The sequence below is a fragment of the Nyctereutes procyonoides genome, unplaced genomic scaffold (genome assembly GCF_905146905.1).
Source record: "Nyctereutes procyonoides isolate TBG_1078 unplaced genomic scaffold, NYPRO_anot_genome, whole genome shotgun sequence".
Taxonomy (NCBI): Eukaryota; Metazoa; Chordata; class Mammalia; order Carnivora; family Canidae; genus Nyctereutes; species Nyctereutes procyonoides.
The window spans coordinates 7,746,062-7,764,394 of NW_026575144.1; positions in this window are offsets into that span (position 1 = coordinate 7,746,062).

The following is an 18,333-nucleotide window of genomic DNA, read 5'->3' on the forward strand; positions in this document are numbered from 1 at the left end:
AGTGCTATAAACTTCCCTCTTAGAACCTCTTTTGCTGAACCATTGTGTTTTGAACCATTGTGTTTTGATGTTTATTTGTTTCCATGTACTCTTTAATTTCTTTGATTTCCTGGTTGAGCCATTCATTGTTTAGTAGCATGTTATTTAACCTCCATGTTTTGTGGTCTTTCTAGATTTTCTCTTGTGGTTGATTTATAGTTTCATAGCATTGTGGTCAGAAAAGCTGTATGGCATGATTTCAATCATTTTGAATTTGTCAGGCATAGTTTTTTGGCCTAATATGTGATCTATTCCAGAGAATGTTCCATGTGCACTTGAAAAGAATATGTATTCTGCTGTTTTAATGGAATATTCTGAATATAGCTATTAAATCCATCTGATTCAATGCATTATTTAAAGCCACTGCTTCCTTGTTTATTTCCTGTTTAGATGATCTGTCCATTGATGTAAGGGGTGGGGAGTTAAAGTCCTCTACTATTATTGTATTGTTATCAATTAGTTCCCTTTACTTCCAATCTCAAAGTATCTTTATGTGTAAAGTGTCTCCTGTAGTTTGATTTTTTTAACAAAAATATTCAATTTGTGTGTGTGTGTGTGTGTGTGTTTCCTGACTTCATACATTCACTTTTGGCCTTTCCTTTCCACTCACAGAGTCCTTTTAGTTTTTCTTGGGAGGCTGCTTTAGTGGTCATGAACTCCTTTAGTTTTTGTTTGTCTGGGAAACAATATCTCCTTCTATTGTGAATGATAGCCTTGCTGGATAGAATATTTTTGGTTACAGATTTTTCCCATTCAGAACTATGAATACATCATGTCAATCCCTTTTGGCTTAGAAAGTTTCTGTTGAAAAAGCCTTGATAGCCTTAGGGCTTTCCCTTGTATGTAACTATCTTCTTTTGTATTGTAGCTTTTAAGATTTTTTCTTTATCAGTATATTTTGCCATTTTAGTTACAATAGGTCTTGGTATGGATCAGCTTTTGCTGATTTTGTTGGTGGTTCTCTGTGCTTCCTGGATTTGGATATCTGTTTCCTTCTCCAGATTAGGGAAGTTTTCAGCTATTATTTCTTCAAATAAATTTTCTGCCCCTTTTCTCTCTCTTCTTCTTCTTGGACTCCTATCATGTGAATGTAATTATATCTGATGGAGTCACTGAGTTCCCTAAGTTTATTCTCATTTCTTATTTCTATTTTCATTCACTATTCTTTTTTCTCTTTTTTGTTCACTTTCATTGCCTTTCATTATTCAGTTTTCTAGGTCATTAATTTGTTCCTCTGCTTCTTCCAGCCTGCTGTTCATTCCATCCAACGTTTTTCCTATTTTGTTTATTGAGGTCTTGATCTCTGCGATGATATTCCTTCTCTGTGTTAAGGATTTCAGTCATATCTTCTACTCTTTTCTCAAGTGAGTATCTTCATGATATTCCTTTAAATTCTTTATCAGGGGATCCCTGGGTGGCGCAGCAGTTTAGCGCCTGCCTTTGGCCCAAGGCGCGATCCTGGAGACCCGGGATCGAATCCCACATCAGACTTCTGGTGCATGGAGCCTGCTTCTCCCTCTGCCTGTGTCTCTGCCTCTCTCTCTCTCTGTGACTATCATAAATAAAATAAAAAATAAAAATAAATAAATTCTTTATCAGACATTTCACTTAGATTTCTAGTCATGGCTTAATCCTGTTCTTTCTTTTGGAACAAATTCCTCTGCTTTCTCATTTTGTCTAAGTTTCTGTACTTTCTTCTGTTAGGAAAGTCAGCTACATCTCCTGTTTTTGATGGTAATGGGATTATGAAGAAGAACCCTTGGGTTGAGAATCTCCATGTTGGCAGCATTTGGGACTGGTATTCTGTGGGAGAGGGGTTCACCATACAGTTCCTGAGGCAAGAGTGACTGGGAGGGGCAATTCTCCAGGAGTCCAGGGATGTGGGGCTTGGGGTAAGCAAGTTAGGTAGTGAGTATCTGCACTGTGTTGGTTCCCAAAGGGGTCCCTGTGCTTACTGCTGAAGGGTGAGGGATGAAAATGGCACTGGCCAGTTCCTTTGTTTCCAGAGGGGTGTTTCCATGAAAGCCGCCTCTCTGGGACATTGCTCCATGAAGAGCAAATAACCTCTTCACTGTGTGCCCTAGGTGCTCTTCAGATCCCTGTTTCCATGGTGTGTGTCCATGGGCTGTATGCCTGTGTTCTCTTCAAAGGCAGCCCCAAGCCTCCAGGTCCTCCTGAGCCACACCTGCTAATCTTTAGAACTCCAGGCTTTAAGCTTCACTGGTTGCAAGAACTCATGCAAAAACTCTCTCTTTTCAACCCAACTACTATGGGAATTCATCTTCCTTCTGTGGGCTCCCCTTTGCACTAGTCTGTCTTTCACCCATCTCTGCAACATGGCAGTGGCCATAATCCATTTCTCTCTCAAACCATGTCTCTGCACTCTCTACCTTTTTGATGTGGCCTCTTCTCTACCTTTAGCTGTAGAGTTTGTTCTGCCAGTTTTCCAGGTCAATTTCTGTGGTGTTTAGGATAATTTGATAGTTATCTAGTTGGATCTATGGGATAAGACAAGCCTAGGGTTCTCCTACTGTGCTGCCATCTTTCCCGGCCCACTAAGGTTAGATTTAGATCTTGTTTTATCATTTTATTTTATCATTTTAATTTCCCCATCTGTTTTGTTTCCTCCGTTGTTCCTTTCTTTGTGATTTGTTGATTTTTTTTAAAAAATTTCATTTCTATTCCATATCTATTGAATTTTTAGTTACACCTTTAAATATACACAGTAAACTTTTCACAGTATGCTTAACATTATTTAATATAAACTATAAAAATCTATATAAGTCCATTTATTGTAACTCTCCATAGTCGTCATTAATATACACACAAACTCAAACCCTACAACACAAGAGTATTATTTTACAGTATTGTTTACTTAAATAATCTCTAGACCCAATGTGGGGTTCAAACACAGGACCCCAGGAGCAAGAATCACATGCTCTTCTGATTAAGCCAACCAGGTACCCTTCAAGAGTACTTAGCCATTAATTTTAATAGATAGAAGGAGATATAGCCTTTTATATTTACCAATATATTTATTATTTCAGATTCTCTTCATTACTTCCTCAAGTTCTGATACCAGTTCCCATTACCCTAAGAAGTTCCCTGAGCATTTCTTGTTATGTAGATTACCAGGTAATGTATTATCTTCCCTTATCTGAAAATATTTTTATTATACTTCATTTTTGAGGGTTTTTTTTTTCAGTTCACGTTTTTTCCTTTCAGCACCTTAACAAATTTTTTTACTATCTTGTGGTCTCTATTGTTTGTGAGGAGTGAGCAGTCTTTTGAGTCCCTGTTTCCCTGTATTTATAGGTCATTTTCCTTTGGATGCCGCCAATATTTTCTGGGTTTTTTTGTTTGTTTGTTTTTTGTTTTTTGGTTTTTTTTTAATTTACACCACACCTTCCTTCACACACATTATTTTCCAATGGCTGTGATTGTCCTGTATTTTGTTCTCTGGTTCTTCATGCCAGAGAGACTATGGGTTTTCTATTGGAGTTTTTGTCACTCCATTCAGTGCCTACTGTGGATTAACCACAAGCTAAAAGCCTTCTTAATCTTGTTATTTTTTACTCATTGATGAAGATTCAGCTTAATCATCTTTTTTTTTTTTCATAAAGCTTCTCAGAATCTGCAGATTCAACTGGATGTATCCATGAGTTGAGAATGCATTTGGCTGCATTTGACAGGAAATACTACTACAGCAACTTGAACAAGACCAGGTTGATTTTTCTCATCTAATTCAGAGGTAGGCAATTAAAAGAAAATATAGCTGATCATATAGGGTTATTAGGGACCTAGGTTTTTCCCTATCTATTTGCACTTCTATTGGCATAAAGTATCCGCTCTTGAAGTCTCAAGATGAAAGTTATATGCTTGAGCATTACATTCATTCCCCGGTGAGCAAAAGAGGCAAGGACAATTGGTGGGTGACTAACTCAACCCAGTTTGTCTGGAAATTTCTCATTTTCAACACTGTAAGCCCCAAATTCCATTAGTTGAGCTAAAAACAAAATCACATCAGATTTACCTGTGGTTTTTGTTTTTCATGCCAAGAGAATATCTTATAAGATTGTAAGCAAAAATCAGAGCCAATTCACCTTCTGCAAAGGTAGAATCCAACCAAGATATGATCACAGTCCTATTCTCAATTTTTTATTATTCTTAGATATGGCTTGTTTCCCTGGGTCATGGCATAAATAGTCTGGTTGATTATCTCCAGAAAATGCTATTCCAGAATTTACCTAGGTCAATTATTCTTAGGATCTTCCCTGAAGAATGGCTTAGTTAAATGTTGTCATTACTTTGGTTATTTTATGAAGCTTTTTAAAATAATAGTTTAACAAGTATATTACAAAACAAAGTACATATAGTAAAAAGCAAAATCAAAATGCTCATTGCTGTAATGTTTTCAAATATAAGCTAATATCAAAAAATTCTTAAAGTTCTGATAACTGTAATTAATAAAGCAATAATTTGGAATATTGATAGAAGTTAAACACAAAATCATTTATATCTAAACACACTAGAACAAAAATTTTTTTTTGTTTTTTTGTTTTTAAATTTTTTTTTGTTTATGATAGTCACACACAGATAGAGAGAGAGAGGCAGAGACACAGGCAGAGGGAGAAGCAGGCTCCATGCACCGGGAGCCCGACGTGGGATTCGATCCCGGGTCTCCAGGATCGCGCCCTGGGCCAAAGGCAGGCGCCAAACCGCTGCGCCACCCAGGGATCCCTAGAACAAAATTTAAGGGTTTTTTTTTTTTTAGAGAAAATATATGCCTTTTGCATGGATGAAATTCCCTTAATCAGTCTGTTTCTGTTTATCAAAGGAGTTTGAGGACATCCAACAAATGATCAATATTAGTTATGAATTCTAAAGAAGTTAAAATTTATTTATAGCCTGTTTATTACTTGCTGTTTTCAAGGCATAAAATAGTATTTTACAGCCTTAGGAGCAAAATATAGATCTTTCCATGGTAAGCATAAAATTATAATATGGTTAATAATTATGTAAGATCTTTCTTATAAAGTCTGACATTATATAAGCATAGTTTGTGATGTGCAGCACATGTATAGTGTTGTAAAAACACAAAATAAATTTAACAATGATTATAAAATGTGAATACTAATAAAATAACCCTTACCTTTTAATGAAATCACTTTCATACATTTTCTTTCATGCCTAATTTGTGTTAATTACAAATGCTTCTTAGCTCCATTTCAGCAAAGTAAATGTGTGTTTTTTTTTTCTCTATGAATGAAACCAAGTAATTCGTTTTAATGCTAAGGGTTCCCTGGTCCAGAAATGGAATATACTTTTAGCAATATTCTCTGACCCCAAGACTCCCAAAGAACCACTCCTCTGACTTCAGTTGCCAAATTAACATAAGTAAAGATGTAATTGTCTTGCTTAAAGGGCTTGGAAATAAAACCTTCTTTAGATCTGTGATGATATTTGAAATGACTGTAGTCCTCTTCAACAGATTTTTTTTTAAAGATGTTATTTATTTATTCATGAGAGACACAGAGAGAGGCAGAGACACAGGCAGAGGGAGAAGCAGGCTTCCTGCAGGGAATCCGATGTGGGACTGGGTCCTAGGACTCTGGGATCACACCCCTAGCCCAAGGCAGAGTCTCAACCACTGAGTCACCCAGACGTCCCCTCTTCAACGGATTTTAATAAGCAATTAATTGAGGAGGTATGAGAATTTTCACCTATACAGCTTCATTCATGACCCCTATCTCAAGTTCAGGCCATTCACAGCCTACCTCAAGCTCTACAGAACTTTTATTCTCCTCACCTTACTAACTTTGAGTTTAGAATTCAGTTCTTTGCTTCCAAATCCAACTCCATTCTGATCCCATAATTTTGGATATCATTGTGTGTCCCCAGTCAGTGCTTTTAACCATCAAGCCATCCTCTTTTCTCCAAGTTCCTATATTTTCAGTTCTCTATTAATAATAAAGAGCAATGTTATTTTGGATCTATCTTTCTAAATCTTCCCCAGCTACTGGTAGCTCAAACAGAAGTGCTGCACAGCAATTATACTGGCACACTGTTATACTGTACACCGGTATACTGTTCAACTCCTAGCAATTTAACATGCAAAGATTAGGTGATCTTTCTATCACATCAAGAGAGTAAAATGTTATGGAATCTCATGAATTATTCTTATTTGTGAAATTGCTTAATTTCATCAGAACTTCTATCATGTCCACCATCGTTATTTGGAACTCATTTGGATAGCTTCCAATGCGATGAAGACTATCTTTACCCTCCAGCATTTTACATTAGCCTAATAGCACAAAGTAGCCAGTTCCTATGTATCAAAGCCAAGAAGCCATGCACAGAAAATAAATAGGTAATGATACACCTTCCCCTATTATATTTTATTCTTGCCAGAGCTTTAAGTCAACATGTACTTTCAGGGTAAACTCTAGGTAAAGTAAAAAAAAAAAAAGGCATCTTTTATCTCATAACATATGGAAGAGGTAGAAATTCAGGATGAGTGGAAAATATTTTAAATTTGTGGAAACTTCAGTTTACAAATATGTCTATAGATTCATATTTGCTTTGTAGAGAGGAATCCTGCAGTAATTCTGATTTACTTAATATAACAGCAAATCCCAGGGATCCCTGGGTGGCTCAGCAGTTTAGCGCCTGCCTTCCGGCCCAGGGCACAATTCTGGAGTCCTGGGATCGAGTCATGAGTTGGGCTCCCGGCATGGAGCCTGCTTCTCCCTCTGCCTCTCTCTCTCTCTCTCTCTCTCTCTCTCATGAATTAAAAAAAAAATCTTAAAAAAATATAACAGCAAATCCCAACACAAATGTATAATAAATATTCAATAAATGCTTATGGGAAATCAATTTTTGTAACTATGCATGTTAACTGGATTTGTGATCATTTTTTAATGTATACAAACATCAAACCATTATATTGTACACCTGAAACTAATATAATGTTATATGCCAATTAGACTTCAATAAAAAATCAATGGTTATGGAATAATATGATTAACTGAAGAATAACTTTTTACTTTCTATTTGAAAATGGTATTTACGTTGACTGAAGAGTAGAATTTACCATTGGGCAGGTAGAGTAGATAGGATACTGGATTTATGGTCAAAGAGTAGATTGAGTCTTTGCCTTTTACTAGTGAGAAAACCTCCAGTAAGGAGGTTTCACCCCTCTGGACTCAAACAAGTTACTTTGTTTGGAAAACAAAGCCTGAAATCCTCACAGGGTGTAGTGAGAGAAATTGTTTTACAAAGTCTAAAATGTACACAAAAGTAAAATGGCACTCTAAAGTCAGAGTAATATGTACAGTTTAATCTAAGAATTATAAGATTCCCCCATAGTCTTTTTTGCTTATCAGTTTGATTACCTAAAAAACATAGTCTCGTTCAAAGGAACCTCAGAGATCAGATTTTAGTTTAACATCCTTGTTTTACAGTTGAGGAATCCCATAACTAGTGATGCTTAGTGCTTTGTCCAATTATATGAGCTGCTTTCATGTTTGTGTTAGAGACCTTTCTCTATTTTTTTAATTTGGAACTCTAATTTTTAAAGATTACTTTTTATTAATATGTTATATGTTACTTTGTCTCAATGTGATAAGTTATGGAAAAATGTTTGTCACTATCATTCTACATATTGCATAGGGAAGTCTAAGAGAAGTTAAAATGTTTTACCTTAGAGTACTCCATATATTTAGGATAAAACTAGAGAAAACACATACATACACACCCCTCCAACAATCCTATAGTTCCTCTTACAGATGCCTTTAAATGTGCTTCCAAAGCTACTTTCAGAAAGTCATTAAAATTTTAAATCAAAGTTTAGAAAGTCACTATTTCTTGAATTTTTAAATACTGTCTCCTGGAAAGTATTATTCACCTACTAGCACATTCTTTGCATCTAGTGCCTTTTTTCTAACCCTAATCCAACCTCTACATTACTTCCTATCATGTATGATATGTTGGTTTCCTGAGACACTCTATTCATTCTGACAATCAGAAAGGTATGCCTAAGGCACTGACATCTCTAGAAATGCTGCTGTACTTGACACTGCTTTTAGAAGATGTGTATTCAGAAACTGACTTTTTAACCTGCAGTTTTATGTATTTTTCACCTGATGGTTTGCATTCTTCTCCCTCCAACTGTGCAACTCTCTTCTCTTATGAGTTGTTATGAACTAAATATTTGAATTTCTCCATATTCATATGTTGAGGTCTTAGCCTCCAGTGTGACTGTATTTGGAGATGTGCCTCTAAGGAAGAAATTAAGGTTAAATGAGGTTAAGGGTAGGGCTCTGATTTAATAGGATAAATCTTCTCATAAAAAGGGATACCTTTGTGTTTACTCTCTACTCTGAGTTCACAAAGAAGAGACCCTGTGAGCACATAGAAGAAGGCAGTCACCTAGGAGCCAAAGGAAGAGATCTCAGACTGAAGCTTCTCTTGCCAACATCTTCTCAGCCTCCAGAACTGTGAGAAATTTATTCCTAACTCTGGGAAACGAACTAGGGGTGGTGGAAGGGGAGGAGGGCGGGGGGTGGGGGTGAATGGGTGATGGGCACTGAGGGGGACACTTGACGGGATGAGCACTGGGTGTTATTCTGTATGTTGGTAAATTGAACACCAATAAAAAATAAATTTATTTTAAAAAAAGAAAAATAAATAAACGATCCAATTCTATGGTAGTCTGTTATGATAGTTCAGGCTCCATATACAGAGTAATTCCTAGATATTAAAATATTTCCCTTGCTTGAATTAATGATAGTGATAGAAGAAATTGCTGTGTGTGGACACATTTGAAATTTTATTATAGCTGCTTTGTTTGCTTCTTGATTGACTGTATACTGTTGGAGCACCTGAATACCGCTGAATAATTTTTTTTGTATTAAAATCTGGCTGGCTTTTTTTTCTTCAGTTATTCCAACTAGTTGGCACAGTTGGTACTATTAACTTGTGGAGAAACAGATGCCTTTTTCTGGGTATTCAGAAGCAACTAAGTCACTATGGTCTCTTTATTTGTTCCATCTTTACCCCTGCTAAATCAATGATGCATGGTTGCCATTTCATTGTTTTGCTGAGGTTTATTTATTTTGTTGCCTTGCACTTTTTGTTCATTAGACAAACATGGAGCAGATGATAAATAGTCATTGGAAAAATAATGTGTTAGACCAAAATGCAACAATGTGTTTCACAGAAAATGGCATGTCATAGATGCATTGTTTCTAGAGTAAAACAATTTATTTATTTATTTATTTATATATTTTTTAAGATTCTATTTATTCATGATAGTCACAGAGAGAGAGACAGAGAGGCAGAGACACAGGCAGAGGGAGAAGCAGGCTCCATGCAGGGAGCCCGACGTGGGATTCGATTCCGGGTCCCCAGAATCGCACCCTGGGCCAAAGGCAGGCGCCAAACCCCTGCGCCACCCAGGGATCCCCTAGAGTAAAACAATTTAAAGAGATCCTTTTTGTGTAGGAGGAAAGCATCTGCCTGAAAAAAAAAAAAAAAAAAAAAAAGAAGCCATGGGAAAGATGCCATTTTAGTCTGTTTTATAGGTGCTTAATATTGGGCAAAATAATAATTAAATATGCATTTGGCCAGAGTCCCAGTGCCTTTCTTGTACAATTCCTTGAGACCCTATGCATATTATCTGAAAGAATTTAATATACTGAAATGGCCTCTTTCCTTTTCTGTGTATTCCCTAAAATGGAATCTCCTTGAAGTCAAGGATTTCATCTTAGTCTTATTTTCCCATCATTTAGCACAGGACATGGCTTATAAAAGGTTTTCAGTTAACATTTGTTTTATTGAATTACACAAAAATGTTCAGTAGATCTGTTTTTATTAATCCAGCCAATATAATTGCTTTTAAACACTGGAAGAGCAGAATTCTCTTTCCCTAGGGCCGCCTGGGTGGCTCAGTGGTTGAACATCCACCTTCGGTTCAGGACGTGATCCTGGCTTTCTGGTATTGAGTCTCGCATCGGGCTCCCCACAGCGAGCCTGCTTCCTCCTCTGTCTATGTCTCTACCTCTCTGTGTCTCTCATGAATATAAAAATAAAATATTTTTTTAAAAAATAATTTTCTTCCCCTACTGCTCACACACTAAGGACATACATCTAGATGTACACACTAGATATTTTTAAACTGAGTATGCATAGATAGGATTTTAGGAGGAACTTAAATTTAGAAGCAAGTTTAAACAGAATGGAAATGATTAATTGCTGGATTAATTTCATCTATGAGAAAGGTTAAAGAGGAATCTTTTTGCTCCAGGAAACAGAAGATCTAATTCAGGAATTTAAAAGGCTACACCATGGTCAACCAGGCATTTTCTTTTCTTCCTGAATGAAAAGAAATCTGGTCAGAGGATCCATGTTAAGTATACAGTAGAGCTATTTAATGAGGGGGATGAAATAGGAGAGTAGATTTACTGAGGAAGCAGGTGGATTCTTTGTTTCAAAGTGGGATATATACACAGTTTTCTGAAATCAGATTAGATGATCTGATATATATATTTTTTCAAGATCCATTTTAGTTCCTCCATTCAAGGTTCTTTTAAAAAGGTTTTAGCCTTTAGTTTGAAATACTTTTGGATTTACAGAAGAGTTGCAGAATAGTACTCAACTTCTCCCCATGCCATCATCTTACAAAACTGTGGTATTTTGAAAATCAAGAAATTAACATCGATACTAGTCACTAAACAATAGACTTTATTCAGATTTCTCTAGCTTTTCCACTGATGGACTATTTCTGTTCCAGGATTCAACCCAGCTTCCCACATTGCACTTAGCAATTCATGGGTCTTTAAAATTCACTTTTGATTCTTAAGATTTATGCATTACAGAGTTCTTATACCAAATCAATTGTGTGCTTTGGCCATTTCCTGGTGTTAGTTCTCCAAACTTCTTGTGTTCATCATTTATTTACCATCTTAAAGTAGATTTGCAAACCTCTCTCTGATCATAGTTCTTCTCTAGTTCCTTTTCTCTTTACCCTGCCTCCTCTCTCTGAAGATTCTTTGCCTTTGATCAGACAAGCGATCTACCTAAAGTGGATCGGCTGAAATGTACATAATTTTTCATAATTCAAACCCTTAGAGAAAACACATAAGCAGAAGTTGTCAAGTCAATCTGACAGTCTTGTTAATGTTATATTTAATTTGTACTATAAAATAAACAAGTGAATATTTTAATCTTTTCTTAGAATTTGGGACCAAATAATAACTCTACATCCTTCTCAATGTTTAATTTAAGGATATTATGATTCATTTATGAAAATGCTTTTCTTTAGTTAAGTATCAGTTAATGAAATTGAAATATTTTATTCCAGTTTTTTTATCAGAGAATTTTGGAATCCAGTAAGAGCCATTAGCATTACCACAAATGAATAAAATTATGTGCATAATATTTTGTTTATAAGTGTATTTTTTTTCTAGGCTGGAGGGTCTACAACTCTCATCAGATTTTTAAAAGTACCTCATGGCTCCAAAAAGCTAAAGAAACATCCAATCTAGGGGTATGAAAGAATCCATATCAATAGATAGATTTGACTTCTACGTTTTAATGCAAGGACTATTTGGAGACATAAAATAACTCCAAATGCCTTACATTCACAAAATAAATATTCTATCTTCCCCATATAATAATTTAGGAAGTTAAAACAAATTTCATTTTTATCTAGCTTTGTATTAATAAGTATTATATTTTTATTATATGTTCTTTTGTGGTAAATTCTTTCTTTTTTTCCTTTATCTCCAGAGTCCTTTTCAGTTGGGTTATTATTCCTCCTGCCTTTGCTTGTCTTTGTTTCACAAGTCATTCTTTCATCTATCAATCCTACCACATTACTTTTCCTTGACCAGACTGCTTGCTTGGCACTGCCTGCCACATTCTCCCTTCTGGTTTCTACTTCTCTGCTTGCTTGAAGTGCTCTGGCTAACAGAATGTGTAACCATAGGGACTGTCAGTGCCAACAGCATACCAAAACCACAATTCTGGGGAAAAAAATTAGCTTGACTTTTTCATGAGATCTTCTTAATAGAAAGCAGCCCATGTTGTGGGTAAAGTTAGAAATTTATAGCATGGAACTAAATTTAAACATAAAGAAAGCAGACTCCTTTAATGAGAAAATATACTTTACCTAGTCATTGGAAGGGGAAGGGCAGGAGGTTAGGTGGATAAAGGGTGAGATATTGCTTCTCAACCATTCATTTTCAGGCAAAATGTCCCTATGTTGGTTCCCACAGAATGAGATAACTCCCCTCCCCATCTCTACCCCTATTAGAAGCCATGTGATGCATAAGGAGCTTCATTTAATTGCTAATTACTTTTAATAACTATAAAGGGTTAATCTCAAATCTGGCTTTTAAACATAAAATGTAGAATGTGACTCAATAATACTAGATGTATTATGCTGATTGTATTATCACAGTTGTTTGTATTGAGTAGTACTTCTGAACCAGGTACATGCTTTACAAACATTATCTTTAAATCTAGCATAGTCCTGGAAAATAAACGCTATTATTCTCATTTTTCCAAAATTACTCTGCTGGCTGGTGGTACAGCTGACCTTCGCCTTGTGGTTGAAGTCCAAAGTTGCATACCCAAAGCTATAGCACACTTTGATGACCAGTGGAAAGTGAGTTGTTGAAAATTGGAGGCAAGAATAAGGGTAGCAAGGTGAGAAGAGAAAATAGAAATAGTGGGAATAGAGAGTCGGGTTCCAGACACTTACTGAAAGATTGTATTAAGGTGTGTGTTCCATTCACTTAGATTTTCATGTCCTTGAGGTCAGTACTTTTATTCTTTTTAAGGACTTATACATAATAAGTGCTTAATGAAAGGTTAAAATGTGGGAAGAGAAAAGAGGAAGGAGAAAGGACAGGTGGGTTGAAAAGGAAGTGAGAAGAAAATGAGAGAGAGCTATGAAGAATGAAGAAAGAAAACAATGAGGGATGTGTATGTATGTGCAGAAAGAGTAGACAGGCGGTAAAAGGAGACAGACAGAAAGTGAGACAGAGGAAGATGAAGGGAGAAAAACTCAGTTCATTCTGACATCTCAACCTGGATGGCTTACTAGTTACATAGCGTCTGAGCTTCAGGGAATTGTCATTTTGGAATTTAGTCCTTTGAAATATGAGCTAGATAATTTAACCTCCAGGCACAGTTTTTCACTGATTATTTCATCCTTCAAATAATTTACAATCAACAAGTATCCCTAGGGCCTATATAACTGGTACAGAATTGGGAGAAATAACCAAGAGTTTACAACATATATAGAAATAGCCCAGAAGGAAAGGTATTATAAGTACTCTTGCCCCCCATTCTGGGGCTTCCCTATGACCAATGACTGGTAATATATCACCTCTTCACCTATGCAAGGAACAACCCTGAAGTGGAGATGTCTATATTGGAGGGTGGAGAAAGTGGAAAGTTAACATCACTGGGGCAAACCTTTGACCAATGGTAGATGGGAGCCATGATTTGGGGTTGATATATTCTTTCATTTTGACTCCTCTCCCATACAGTGCTGAGTTTAAGCCTCTTAAAAATAGTCCCATATGATTTTAAGCAGTAACCAGCTGGGTAAAACAAATGCCTATCAGTTCTTTTTTCTTCTTTGACTCATTTCCCTTTTTCATCTCCTGCTTCCATTTGATTGTATATGCTCTAACAAAGTAGTAGTGCAGAAGCTTCTGCCTAAGGTTCTACTTTCTGAGAACTAAGGCCAAGACATAAACATTATTCTTTTTCTCTCTTTATTCTGTTGGTTCTATTAGCAATCTCATCCAGTCGCCTGGTTTTCAGTTACCATCTATATACAGACAAATTCTTGATCTACATCTTTAACTCAAAGCTTTTTTTCTATAATAACCAGATATAGTTATTTAAATGTTTTATGAATATTTCTACTTGGATTTCTTACAGGTGCCCCAAACCTCTCTAAAATCAAATCAACCACCTTCTTACATATCTGAGAGTCAATCTTAGCGAGTCTCCTTCTTTTACCCTTTGATTCTATTGATCAGCAAAGCTTGCTAATTGTCCTAAAATTCTCTTTAATTCATTAATTTGTCTCCATTTCTATTGCCATTCTCAAGTTCAGCCCAACATCACGTCTTTCCCAGATTTCTACAACATCTTCCTATAGGTCTCTAGACCACTGTCTTATCTCCCTTAAATCCCTACTCTATACATAAACCAGGTTGATCTTTCCAAAATCATATGTTCTACCTTGTAACAATCCTGCTAGAAAATCTTCAATATCGTGGCACCTGGGTGGCTCAGTGGTTGACCATCTGCCTTTGGCTCCCGGTGTGATTCCAGGATCTGGGATTGAATCCTACATAGGGCTCCTTGCAGGGAGTCTGCTTCTCCCTTGGCCTGAGTCTCTGCCTTTCTCTCTCTCTCTCTCTCTCTCTCTCTCTCTCTGTCTCTCATGAATAAATAAAATCTTTTTTAAAAAAAAATTTCAATAGCTTTAAGATAAAGTCCAAACTCCTTAGTATGGCTTCCAAGACCCCCAATGGCCTGCATCACCCACCCCAATAAACATTCTACTTCCTCATCATTATGCTGCCATGTTGAATGTCTTTTAGCTCCTTAAAAGATCTTGGCTCTCTTTCAATCATTGTTGTTCCTTTAGACATGTGGACTCCTCTCCATCTTTCTTCCTTATGCCTCTCTGATTTTATTCATTCTTTCCATGTCAACATGAATAACACTTCAAGTAACTAGAGTTTGAGGTTCAGGATATGAAGAATTTTTTAGTAATTTTGATCTTTAAATTGAGGATTACAGTTTAGATGATTCAGAGTAGAGAGTTGGAATTTATCAAAACTGACTATAAAGATGAAAAGGATGATGGCTATAAGAGGAAAAAACTGAGCTACCCACGGAAGGCATTTGAGGAAGGTGAAAGAGTGCTGGAAATCAGTAAACCACAAGGTGAGGTTCTGTTTTGGGATTACCATTCCGGATTGCCACAAAAGAGGTTATTTCCTGAGCTACTAAGTCAGTGACTACTATAGTAATGAGATTAAAAAATGTCTAGCTCTGATCTTTGGGCTTGATGATCTACCTCCAACAGCCTCAGCTATGTTTAAAGGGAGCTCAATAGCTACAATTGAAATCCTGTGTCATTCTGGTGGCACAAAACAACAGAAGTCAGGAAATAGGCACAGACTAGTTTTATTACATATACCTAAGTACGCATTGGAAAAATTAGATGCTTCCATATACAGGACTGATCAGAGGCCAAATCGATGGCAGTAGATATATTTTAATGATGATTAAGTTGTGGACCTAATCCAATTTAGACCTCCAATCTGGTTTGCCCACATAAGTAGAGTTTTATGTTTTTATATCCCAAGTTCAATATTTGTAGGCCTGTAACTAAGTTTCATTTAGAAGACTTAAAACCCCTCTGCAAAAAAAGAAAGGAAGAAAGAAAAAGAAAAAGGAACCTTCTTTATCACTAAAAATTAGACCAACTTCCTCTAAAAATCCATGCCTACTTGCATACACCAAACAGTAATTGTCAGCTATGCCAGTAACACATGACAAGTAGAATTGAATGTACAACTCCTGAGTAACTTGGAATCTGACACTACAAAATCCTGACACCAGCCTCACTTTTAAGCCATATTTTGACTGTTCAATTATAAAGTCATTTATGCATTTTTTAATTTATTTAACAGATATATATTGAGCATAATAGGACAGCAACTCCGCTTTGATGGAGCTTACAATCTATTAGCAAGATAAGTATTAATTCATTGGCTCATTAATTACAGTGCTATTCAGTGGTATAAGGAGAATAACCCTTAAGCTTTCTTGGCTTGTGAGCTCCAGGCTGATTGACTGAACTTTGCAACATCATAAATTATGCTAAACAAGTTAAGGCTAACACAGTTTACGTATTTTTTTTTTTTTTTTTTTTTTTTTTTTTAGATTTCTATGTGTAAGTTCCACTGCTTAAAAGAATTGACTTATTTGTGACTTAGGTTAAAAATTTTTTTTTCTAGGTTCCTTGTATGAGTTCTATTGCCTAAAAGAAGTGACTCACCTATGAGGGATATGTGATGATATCCAGAGAACTATTTCCCCACTTCTTGGCTCAGGTCCCTGACAACGGATGAGCTGCAGAAGACAATGTGTTAGGAAAGTGATTTAGCAATTTATTTCTCATCTGAAACCCGAGAGGCAGTTTATACTTGCTTAACAGACAAGCATATGTCTAAATGACTTTTTTGAGGTCTAATCATGAGTCAACAACACAAGAGGACTCAAATCACTCTGTGCCTGAAGTATCAAGCTCTTGTCATAAATTATCTCAGGCCATCATTTCTTTCAAAGAATATTATCTCTTATTTCCAGAATGAATAGATCAAAATAATTGACTCCAAAGTACCCTCTTGATGCAATGTACCATAGAAATGGCCGTATAATGAAGCAAACTGAAAACATTATTGTGTTAATCAATCATGGAACAGTGGAGCCCTCAATTTAGGATTGGATTTATATGACTTTAAATAAATAATTTATAGTGTTTATCAGCATGAAAGTGGTCAAAGAAAGCAGAGAAGGTGTGAATTAAGTCAGGAAGAAACTAATTGAAAACTTACTGCAATCCAGAGGAAACGAAAAATAACTCAAGCAAAACTTGAATAGGAGTTTAGAGTTTAGCTAATAGTATTGCCAATGCTTAAAGTAAAAAAAAAAAAATATGTCCTTAAAGCTGATAAAAAAGTGAAGAAGAAATCATTGGAGTAGGAAGACAAAATTGGAGGAGCTCTATGGGAAGCTTCAGAGGCCACACAGAGACAGATATTCCCTCCAACCATAGAAAGCCTTCCTGGCTGAAAGAGTGGGAAATATCCCTGGCCAGAAGCCTGGGGCTGAGGTCTAGAGAGAGTTGGAGGCAGGATGAGATATAAAAGAAAACCAGACAAGAGGCCTGGATCTTTCAAATTAGGAGGAAAAATTTATAATTCTAAAGCACCAAAGGGAAACTGGAGAAGGCCAAAGGAACAGAGGCTCTTGAAACTTGTTGGGGAGGATAACATGTAGGGGGCAAGATCTTCTGGCAGGATTTTAAGTCTAGGACTATAATTTCACCTCAAATTTCTGGAACTTATACAAACCATTGAAGATCTCTCAATTTTATGGAACCCTTCGGAGGGACTGATGCCCAGCAATTCAGTTTCCTTCTATTTATCTATATGTAACACATTGTTTCCTGTAGTGAAGAGACCATTGAATTTTCAGACAGCACAGAAAGCTTACACTTTTCAATTGCAAATGTAATACCTTTCCTTTTTTCAACAATTGTCAAAAATCCATTATTAGAAAATCAATTCTACACTTGACTTCCAACAACAGATTAGAGATACTCAGCACATGACCTTCAGGACACTATGGAGTGTATTTTCTTATTTTTGGACCAGGCATTCTTCCAGAATCTTTATTATTTCTTCTCTTTATTCTTCCTCTATCCACAGACCATATTTAATTGAGAGTCCTACTTCCAACATTGCTGCACTATTTACCTCCTGGAAAGAAATCTTCATTTCTTTAGTGTGAAGCATAATACCCTTTTCATAAGAGTTTTGGAAAATTTGATTTTCATTTTCTTCATGGATAATGATGTCCAGCATCTTTTTGTGTGCTAATTTGCTATCCATACTGCTAAGCATCTATTATAGAATGTCTAAATTACAAAATAATAACAACCCCCCCCCACACACACACACAATTGGCCCATCAAGTTTTGACAAAGATGTAGAGCCACAGGACTTTGATACATGTGACTTAAGGCATAACAATTCCAGAAAATGGTTTGGTAATTTCTTATAAAATTAAACATAAACTTTCCATACAGTCCCAGTCCTAGGTATTTACCTTAGAGAAATGAACGCTTCTTTTTACACAAAAAAACTATAAAAATATTTAAGCAGAATTATTTATAATCACCCCAAACTGAAAACAACCCAAACTTCCTTTAACAGGTAAATGGCTAAACAAACTATAGTAAATTCATACAGTGGAATATTACTCAGCATTAAGCAAGGATAAACTATTGATGCTAACAACATGCATGAATTTCAGATGCATTCTGCTAAGTGAAGCAAACTATCTCAAAAAATTACATACTATATAATTGTTTTTCTGGAAAAGGCAAAATGATAGTGATGGAAAACAAATCAGTGGCTTCCAGGATTTAGACATGAGAGACAGTACAAGGGAATGTTGAGAGTGATG